We start from the raw sequence: 8,620 nt of genomic DNA on the forward strand, positions 1-8,620 counted from the left end.
TTTTCATTACAACACTGCCAAAAATCTTGTTGGTAATCTTTTTTCAGGGTTGGCATATTAATCATAGATAATCTTTTTTCATAACTACATAAAATTTTATTCAATTGTCAATTGCAAATCTAACAGTAACAAAGACAACATCTAACTAATAATAACTCATAAACAACCAGAGGAGATTCTCTTTGTATCCTCTTTTGCCAACGCCAAATTCAAATTGTAACACCTAGTTCGGGTTTGGTGGGGGGGGGGAGTTGCCAATTTGGGGAGGATTTATGCTTGGACTCGGCGAGTTGGGAGATCAACTCGTCGAGTAGGGTCGTGGCGTCTTGGACGCGGGTCGGAAGTGACTCGGCGAGTCGGAAGGCCCGACTCGGTGAGTCAGAGTTGTTTAGAGAAAACCCTAGTTTCGGGGTTTGCCCCCTATATAAACATTGTTATAAACCCTATTAGCCTCCCTTAACACCATAAAAGAACGTTCACGGTCGCAAACCTTCTTGTGTGTGAAGTAAGAACAATTGGGAGCTTATTTTTGAGATTTTGGGGAGGATTCCAAGTTTGAAGAGGAAGTATCAAGGGGGAAGTATTAGATCAAGCATCTATTTCGTGTTGGGCATCTGTCTGAGGTATTAATCTGCTACCTTAAGCTTTGATTTCTTTTTGGAGGTTATGGCCAACCTTGAGGAGATGGAAGCAAACTTAGATCTAGACCTATCACAAGGATATGATTCCAGATCTGGACCTCCTTAGGTCCCAAATATCATAAAGTTGCACCTTTTATTAAGCTTATTCCCTCTCCATGCATGAAAACCTTGTTTGAAGGTTAGTCTTGGTGTTATGGCCATGTGAGGTCTTGCATGCACGTAAAGTTTGCAACTTTTCGTGTTATCTACACTAGTAGAGGATAGATCTGAAGTTTGGGACCTTGAGTCCCACTGGAAAAGGCCGTAAACATAATGGACTAAGAGGACTCGGCGAGTCGTGCAAGAGACTCGGTGAGTCGAGAGGGTTTCCTCGTTCACGGTCAAGGGTTCACGGCCAAGGGTTCACGGTCAAGGGTGTTCGGTTGGAAGTTTACGGTCGTAAACATCAGGAACTCGACGAGTCTCTCGGATGACTCGGCGAGTCGATGAGTTAAGCAGGGAACCTGATGAGTGGCTGATTGCACTCGACGAGGCAAGGTCAATATGGACTGTTGACCTTGACTGCAGATCTAGACTTTGGCCAGGTTTGACTCAGAGGAGTCTTAGGGGCTGAGTTAAGATTATTTATTTATTGGTTATAGGCGATTTGGGAGGAGCAGCGTAGGGCATACCTGAATTCAGTTGCCGATCAGCTTTGTGAGCTGAGTCTTCTCACCATACCCATTGTCACACCCCCAAACCGGAACGGCGGAAACGTTCGGGGGCGGAGGACGTCATGTTCAGTATCATAACCATAGTGAAGAAAGTAAATACAACCATCATAAATATAATTTAAAAGGTTACATTGTTGCAAAAATACACGTTTCCAAATAAATTACATATGATGTCAAAATATTGCAAAAATCTGGGCCTTAGCGTCTTGCCTTCAAAAATCATGTGGTTACCTGTATTACTGAATACCTGAGAATACAAGTTATTTTTGAAAGAGTATCAGCATTAAAGCTGGTGAGTTCATAAACAATTTATGAATGAAAAATAAATGTTGTTCCTTAAAGTTTGTTACAAGTTTGTTTCCAGAAAATCCAATATTTTCTAAAAGGTTTGTTGTAGTCTTAACTGAACCAAGACTTAGTATATGTAAGTAAATCGTCATACTTATGTGTGGTTCTATATTTGAATAAAACTCCTTTTTGTGAAATCCTTAAATCCCCGTGAACTGTGTGTTTTGTTAATTCTCCATGTGAGTTGTTATAACCATGCTAAAACTCGAAGGCCTCGTATTCGACGTTCTTCAGGCGTCGGAATGTTATGACACTTGTCACCCCAGACCTGCCGGTCTAGCTGTTGCAAGCAGCTTAGGTGCGGGTTTGTCAGACCCAATATAGATATATACATAATTATCACGCTCTCCCTCAAAGAGCTTCTGATTATAAGTACAGGACTTTTCTGTGGTACTTAAGAGTACCCTGAAGGTGAATGTCTCACAATTTATTCATTAACAAGTTCACGTAGTTTGTAATGAAATACCCGCTTTGTAAATCGATTGTATTACTGTTTCTTCGTTAATCGAGGTGTTCAAACTATACCTATTATAGTTTATCGAAAGTGTTTTATGATTTAATGAAACCTTGATATGCATGACTTTGTATTTCAATAAAAATGACATTGAAAATACTAAGTGTAAATCTTACACACCTTGCTCAGCATGTTACAAGATGTGAATAACTCTTAAACGTGTTTTGACAGTTCTACCCTTAACTGTCCCTGTTTTAGAATATTTATAGAAAAATCATCGTAAGTCAAAAACTGAATCCGTAAACTTGGAAAGTTTTCAAAAAGAGTCTACTATATTCATAAATTTTCTTATAATTTTTGGTGGTCTCAAACCAGTGTGAAAATGTTCATCTTCACAGCCTGGTCCGATTTTGTTGCTGCAGTGATAGGCAGTTTTCTAAAAATCACCATAAATTGTAGAAAAATCATATGGAGATGTACAATTAGTCATTTTAAAGGTATAAACCTGAACTATTTTCATATTAAACAGTTTTGAAAAATATTAAGTTTAAGTTGGGAAAAATAGTTCGTGAACAGGTCACAACTTTTCTGTTGTAAGCTGTCAAATTAAGTTTTAAATATGATTTGGTGTTTTAACTTGTATCCCCCCCCTGAAAACTAAAGAAAACTGGAAAATGTAGGGGTATGAACTCACCTTGAGTGATTTCTTGAAGAGTGGAAGGTTGAAGATGAGGAGTATCAAGTCGAGAACACTTGATAAACACGTGAAGTTTTGGATGATCCTAAGGACGATTTTTGGTGTTAAAATGTGTGCAGATGATTCAAGGATGTTATGAAAACATGGAATAACACTTGAGTTTACATGAAATACTTACCAAAAATTGAAGTAATAGCTCAAGAACACCTTCAAAAAGTGGCTGGAAGTAGAGAGAAAAGAAGCTTTCTTGAGAGGTAAGAAAAGTGCACAAGTGTTTAATGGTGAAGAAAATGATCAAGGAATTCAAGAAGTTACTCCAGGGATTTCCTTATATAGAGGTTGTTGGAGCAAGTTGCAAGGATGAGGGGATGTTTGCATTGGTTTGTGTGATGTGGATAGGATTGGACTAATGAGGAAGTGACACATGGAGGCAAGTGGGCACACTTGACCCAATTGTGGGGTAGAATACTCTTAGATATTTCTCTTAATGTAAAATAATGATTTATAATTAATAAATCCTTAGATATTTCTCTTAATAAATCCTTAAGATATAATTAATAAATCCTTAAGTGACACATGGAGGCAAGTGGGCACACTTGAGTTTAGGGAGTTTAAAATGATAAAAATATGAATTTGGTAAAAAAATCCCCGTCAAAAACGGGCTTAACAGGCGAACGTAGTCGAAAACCGGACAAAAGGAGCGAACCTGCGAGGGTTCGGTTCTTAGAGTTGAGGACCGAGAGTGGGAAAAAGGAACCGAAGGAAGGCTCAGGTCCGAAGATGATAGGATCGAAGGGAGTCTCGGGTCCGAAGGTAAGAGGGAAGCGAAATGGACCGAAGGCTAGGTTTATTTCGGTTTGAAGAGGTTTCGGTCCGAGACTGGTTAAGTTCGGCTCTGAGTTGACTTCGGTCCTGAAGGGGACCTTCGGTCCTGAGTAGTTCGGTCATAGGAAGCTTCGGTTCCCTAGGGTTCGGTCCCTATGGGTTCGGTTCCTAGGGGTTTCGGCCCTATTTAGCTGTTTTTCAAGTTAACTTCCCGTTTTGAGTGATGTTTGGCCAAATTAAGGGTCGGGATGACCTGGATGACTATAAAAAGTTAAGAGAGATTTTGAGAGAGATTTGGGAGAGATTTATTTTTAGTCAATATTATTGTATTGCCTCGCAATGCAAGGTTCGTGAACCCCGTTATGCTTCGTTTAAGATTATTTTAAGTCCCCAAAAGGGTCCATAGTCGTGTTTTGATGCGTTTAACTCCCTTCTTAGGGTTTGACATATTTAAACACATAAAATATCCGAGACACTTGAATTCTTGACATACAAATGTACATTTTCATAGAATAACTTTTAACATAGAATTACTAGTTAAGTTTGACCGGTTTGACTTGTTGACTTTGACTTTGACTTGTAATTGACGGTTGTCACACCCATGGGTCTAAGGCACCAAGGCCGGCCCATTATGTGATTATGATATATGTGTTAGTCATTATGTGTTTTGGTAGGTCATGTGAATGTGTGTTTTACATGGAAGACCTCAGGGGGAGCCTGTGGAATTGGATTTAAGACCATGCGGGGTAGCCCATGGCTGTCCTAGGTAAAGACCATGTGGGGTAGCCCATGGCATTGGATGTAAGACCATGTGGGGTAGCCCATGGCTGTCCTAGGTAAAGACCATGTGAGGTAGCCTATGGCATTCTTATAGGTTTTATGTATGCATGGCTTATGTGATATGTGTGTAGCTTTAATTAGCTAACAACATATATGCATGTGTATTGTGTGTGGTATGCTCTGGGGAACTCACTAAGCATTTCGGTTACAGGTTGTTGTTGATTTGTTTCGGGTACATCTGAGCCTAAGGGCAAGGGCAAGGCATGATGGCGCGGCGTGCACTCTATCTCTCTTTCACTGAAATGTTTTGGGGACACTATGATGATTTAGTTAAGTTGTAATGAATGTTGATTTGGAAACAATTATGTTGGGATTCCATGATTTATGAAAATGTGTTTTATTAATTAAAAATCAAAATTTCTTTGGAAAATTTGGGTCGTTACACAAATCAATCAGAATAAATAGAGTTAACCAACCTTTATCTTCTTGGATTTCTTCAATTAGTCTTTTCAAGGATTTCAAAGCTATCATGTCTCCAATAACTTCATCTTTTTAGCTTCATCACTTTGTCTCTAACAAATCAGATTCGAAGATCTAATTTCCACATTATTAATCTCAATTTGAAGAGGAGATTTATACTCTATAATATAAAAAAAACAGAGTAAAAGTTCACCTTTCATTTTGTACCCCCATGTCATTCTAGCAATGGGGATTGCACCATATCTCACAGATTCATCTGGAACAAAATAAAATAGTAGGTAACCAATTGTTAATTGTTAATTTCCATCCACAAACAAAAGAAATAAAATACCATAATGAAAAAATAAACTATATTTCCCATGGAAGTTGATAGATTTTCCATTTTCCTGTGCTCATTTCTCTCATTTCCGTTAAAGCAATCCTTAGTTATCACACGAAAACTACAAGATCCACCAATTTGGTTTATAGAGGTGTTTTCCGTCATTAATAAATTCTAATATGAATCTCTATGTAGACCAAACAATTCTAGACACAAATACACGAATCTGTGAGAGACACAACACGACACGAATACATCTTGAAAATTGAGATAAAACTTGTTTCTCATCCTTAGTGTCTAGGACCTCCGCTACCTGATCAATGTCCATAAATCTGTAACCTACTTGAGAAGCATATGCAAGAAAATCTAATGAGTCATAAATTAAAAAGATTTACCTCATTGTAAGGTGAACATAATCACCATTGCAGAAAATAGCTCAAAACCCACAGTAACACCAAAAGTAAAAGATGTAAGCATTAGTGTTAACTCTTAAGTACAAGGACATCAATAACATTAATGTTATTGGAGACCCTTTGCAAGATCAGCAATTATGGTCCAATCAATCAAGAGAACCATTGTGTAATCCGGCTGAACTGACGAAACGAAATTTGGAAAATCAAAATTGATAGCAAAAGGGAATGTATGTAGTCTGGAACCTTATATATTCACACCTGATGAAGAATTCCAAATTTTAATAACCATTGTCAACTTCCTCAACAACCTTCATTTCCATTAAAAACCATATATTTGTTTTCTTTCCACATCCTTAATAATAATATAAATAAATAAATAAATAAATAAAGACAAAAATCCCCCGACTAGATTCAATGCACAAAATAATTCATACATTCTTCAACTCTCAACAAAGATTCAAGACATCAGTAAACCTAAGAGCGGGAATGAAATATTCATCAGATATGCACCTCTATAAACACATTTATTGCCATGAAACTCCTTACATTTTCTCTTGATACTGAACAACTTTCCAACCAATTGACCAAGAGAAATGTCCCAACAGAAAAAACAAAGTATCATTCAGCAAAATAATTAATGAAATGAAGTAAAGAGCTGAGAAATGCATTTGGGAAACAAAATTAAACCTTGTTCTTTTTGGAGTTTTCTGATGGGTTTTATAGGTTGTAATTAAAACATGTGGCAAAAAATTCACCCTTAAATTCACATGCAACCTATTTGGATAAAAGTTTTCTCTATTGATAGCAACAATCTATGAACATTAAGAACCCTAAAGGAACCCTACTATAAACGAAAATTACAATGTATTAGGGTTTACATACCTTTTGATTATTATTGCAAATTCTCAACCAAATACTTCTTCAACATAGGTCGATTACACCTCATCTATGCAGCTCCCCAGAACCTTTTTGAATCTATTGGCAACGACCTTAGAGATGATTTTGTATATGGAACCAATCAGACTAATTGGTCTAAAATCGTTGAGCATGAAGGGATCTTTAATCTTGGGGATTAAGGATATATATATATATATATATATATATATATATATATATATATATATATATATATATATGAGGAGTTATAGGAGCTATCCAATTTACCAAATCTTTCAAAATGTTTAACCACCGCTGTAATATCTCCAAGCAAGACGTCCCGGTATTGTTTGAAAATTTTGAATGAGTATCCGTCCGATCCCGATGCCTTCTCGTTGCCACAGGCCCAAACGGCTACCTTAATCTCTTCAAGTGTGATGGGAGATTCCAACACTTGACATTCAATCGAAAGGATTTTCTTGAAATGGTTGCCAACAATTTTCGGTCTTGAAGGCCATTTTTCTTTGAATTTGTTGGAAAAGAAGTTAAACGCCTCTTGTTTAATCATTTCGAGATCAGTACACCATAATACGTTGATCATGATTCTATTAATCATGTTTTTCCGATTATTGTTGTTTACGTACTCGTGAAAAAATCGGGTATTTTCGTCTACATCACCTGTCCATTTGAGTTTGATGTTAAGAACTTTGATTTTCTCCATCTACATACATAAACAAAAACAAATGACACAAAGACAGACATGAAATGTTTATGCAAGATTGATTAAAATGTATTTATTAAAAAAGGATAATCATGAAACTAACTAAAGTCCATAAATAGATATAACAAAATTACCTAATTTTAGGGATGTCAAAAAGTCTCATGGGATCCCGAACACGTGGGCCCCGATCCAATATGGAGAATATTTGTTAAAAAAATCGGGGCGGGGGTGAAGGCGGAGGCAAGGTTAACACACGTTTTAATTTCGGGGGCAGGGACAGGGGTGGGCAGTCCCCTCACGGACCCTATGGACCCCATTAATATATTATATATAATTATATTTATTAATTATATAAATATAATAAATAATAGCAATGATTTTGAGCTTCCAAAATTCAACAAAAAAATCATGTTTTTAAGTTGTTAGTATAACGTTTTTTAGATGTGATAACATTTTTTGTTTTAATATGTAAAATTAGTTATAAATAACTATTTTTAACCCAAAAGAATAACTTCTTTAAGCCCAAACAACATCTTTTAGTCCAATATAAAAATATCCCAAAATCAGTCGGGACCGGGGAGTAATGCAGGAATTCGGGGGCGGAGGCATGGTTGAGGAGGTTGAAAATTTCAGGGGTGGGGGCAAGGAAAGGGGGATGAAGAAATTTTGGGGGTTGGGTCGGGGGATGCAACCCTATCCCATTTGTCTCGTTGACATCCCTACCTAGTTTACTACAAAATTCATAAATAACCACCAAGGTCAAAACTGTTGGATTAGGTGTCTAAGCCCATAACTATAATTGGTATGTACTTGACCCGATAGTAGCATGGTCCATTTTGGGTTGCCTTCATCAGAACAATTTGATAGGATAGATATTTGAGAAAGAGGTTATTTTTGATTTATTAATATATTATAAGAATAATATATTAATTGATAAATCATATTATTTAATTGGTATTGATCAAGAATTAATTTGGAATTAATTTAGTGATCAAAGGAGATTGATTAAATTAACAGGGGTTGATTATGTAAATCAGTGATACATATAATTTGGGCTAATGATCCATGATTAATTAGTAATGGACTAAGTTCATATAAGAGTCCATTAAGTGTTATTGGATTAAAATCCTAAGTATATGAATTAGGGTTTACAAGTGACCCTTGGAGTTCTACACTATAAATGTGTTCCCTTAGCTCCAAAATCAATACACAATTATTCCAATAAGAAGCTAGCCGATTTTGGTGTCTCCTAAACCTCTCTCATATTCCTCTAATTTTTCTTGGTGTTTGTGACTTAATTGAGGCATCACAATTAAGGTGCTAAGTTCTTATAAGGCCAAAGTTCTACAAGCT

Source organism: Lactuca virosa, chromosome 3, assembly GCF_052849685.1.
Source record: "Lactuca virosa cultivar CGN04683 chromosome 3, Lactuca_virosa_CGN04683_v6, whole genome shotgun sequence".
Lineage (NCBI taxonomy): Eukaryota > Viridiplantae > Streptophyta > Magnoliopsida > Asterales > Asteraceae > Lactuca > Lactuca virosa.